Source organism: Pollicipes pollicipes, unplaced genomic scaffold (genome assembly GCF_011947565.3).
Source record: "Pollicipes pollicipes isolate AB1234 unplaced genomic scaffold, Ppol_2.1 Scaffold_7231;HRSCAF=8579_pilon_pilon_pilon, whole genome shotgun sequence".
NCBI classification, from domain to species: Eukaryota; Metazoa; Arthropoda; class Thecostraca; order Pollicipedomorpha; family Pollicipedidae; genus Pollicipes; species Pollicipes pollicipes.
In genome coordinates, this window is record NW_023597034.1 from 44355084 (window position 1) to 44357758 (window position 2675).

Sequence of the window (2675 nt, forward strand, 5' to 3'; positions counted from 1 at the left end):
TGCACGAAACAGCCACTTGTACCACTACTTCTACGCTTCTAGGAGCTGGTTTGTATGTCACTGGGCCTTGGAAGGTTGTTCCGCGCTTATGCGCATATGCTCTCTGACTGGCCCTGACCCGCGCCCCCTCTCTCTTTCTTTCTTTCTTTCTTTGTCTCTCTCCTCCTCTCTCATCCTGCCGTCTTGCTCCCGGCTGCTGCGGCAGCACAGCCCCAGTCGAGCCAGCAGCCAGCGCTGAGATGCGTTCGGGAGGTGCCGCTGGGAAGATCGATCTCTCGGCAGCAGCTGCCGCGTGCTGTCGCGGCGGCGGCCGGGCCACGACCCAGCCGCGCGCGCCTTTAAATGCGCATAACTTCACCACAGAAGACCCCGCTGTTTACGCAGCCAGAAAATGGCTGCACGCAGCCCGTATTGGCAAAATCTCCCAGCCAAAAGACTTTAAACGGAGCAACGTTTGTGCAGATGCGGGAAATCGTGACGAACCGCACATCGTGTTTGTTTAAATGCAAGCAGACGTGCTCAGAAATACGTGATGTGCGTTCGGTATCTGTACGAATGTTGTCGAACTGCCAACGAGGCAAATATTTGACGAGCCCCTCGGTTAGTAAGTTTTATATTGACCATGTTGCAGCCATGCAACACTGAAAAGGCTGTGGCCAAAACCGAGCAGCCCAGCACGATAATACTGAAGGCTTATCATCAAACATCCATTGACGTATGGAACCTTATTTTCATCCCAGAAAGGAAAATGATTACGGGCAGCCCCACCGTTCAGAAGCACAAAGGACCCACCGTTGAATACCGAAGCCTTAGCGCAACCTTTTCGGAGGCAAATAAAGCCGGTACATGCAAAGCTCAGCCTCATTTCAAGAGCAGCCAACGCAGCATCTTGAGGTGATGCCGAGCCTGCTGGCCGTATCGAGGGTCGTCGCAGCTTATCTGCCACACCAGAAAGCTTCCGCGGCGAGGCGCGACTGAGACCCCGCCGGGGCCCGCAGTTCACTTCATCCATTGCTGGCGCGGCAGCGCTCGGGTAATGGCGGCGATTTACAGACATAACAGCTGGAACCCACCTCAGGGAATTGCTGGCGCCAATGATCAACGCTCTCACGCTGGACGGACCCGCGGTGTTCGTTTGGTTTCCAGGTGAGCTACGTGCTGGTTAGTGTTCCAATAAACGACGAGCGTGGGGAAGGTTAAATTAATAATTGATTGTGATTGACTTGATTGGTTAGCTGCAATCAAGGCCGAACCTCGAACCCAAAAGTCACCTTAATCAAACAGTTTCACATAAAATTGTCGATCTGACTATGAATGAATTGACGAAGTTTGAAGAACAAAGCTTGCAAAATCACACCATTGCATAGCCATAATGCAATTCACCAAGTTCGTATATAAACCCCTCAATATTGTCTGATGCACTGATGTCACTATTACTCGCAACAAGGTTGAAATACACCAGTGCTGTGTCGACGTATCGCATGCAATGCCACACATTACAAAGCAGCGTCCAAATGCAGCATACCGATCCATCAGCATGCCACGGCCTGACGACTCGATGTGACGATCACTGCACACAGGTCAGCGATTTTGTCCCCCTGGTACGATCGATGACCCTCGCCGGGGAAGGGAGGGGGAGGGGCAATGAGGCGGAACACGGGCCGGCGCGCACCCGAGCTCACACGACGGTACGGCGGCTGGCTAGTTGGCCCTGCTACACACAGAGAATGGTGAGGCCAGATCGTGGTACCGCTACTCAAAGGAAACTTCACTCTCTTAATTGTTCTCGGAGGGCCCCTACTGGGAGTAGTTATACACCAAGAGGTATTCCCAGGGCGCCAGATTTTGAAGAATTCGCTTGAGAGGCGAAACGTCGGACTCTGGATGGCTCCGCTGGGAGCGCAGCGGTGTGCTTCCCCAGCGAGCAATAGCCAACCGGCCGCTGCGGCCTCTCCAGAGCTGAGCCAGCGACAGGTCCAGCGGCCGCTGCGGCCTTTTGAGCGCCAAGCCAGCTGCAGGTCCAGCGGCCACTGAGATCTCTCGAGAGCTGAACTAGCGACGGGTCCAGCGGCCGCTGCGGCTTCTCGAGAACTGAGCCAGCTACAGGTCCAGTGGCCGCTGCGGCTTCTCGAGAACTGAGCCAGCTACAGGTCCAGTGGCCGCTGCGGCTTCTCGAGAACTGAGCCAGCTACAGGTCCAGTGGCCGCTGCGGCTTCTCGAGAGATGAGCCAGCGACAGGCCCATCGGCCGCCGCGGCCTTTTGAGAGCTAAGCCAGCGACAGGTCCAGTGGCCGGCGCATACCGCACGCAGACCAACACGCTTGGCAAAGGGCGGCTTTGAAGTGTAATGCTCTGACTGTGATAATTGTTCGATATTCAATACGCTATGTGATAGTGGGGATTACAATATACCGTGACGATGAGAACTCGATGGCGCGGTTTCTGACAGAAACAAAATGTTGTAAGACGGGACTAGGCGATGGGTAAGTGCAGCATTCTAAGTGCAAAGCTTTATTTATAGCACGGTCTGTGGCGTACGTCCAATAGTAACCTAATGCATGACGAATTCAAACTCTGCTCGTAAATAACGTGTGACGAAATTATATGAGTTCAGAGCTCTAATGGTGTTATCGATCTTCAGTATACCAGGCGGTAATGGTAAGGCAACGTTATAA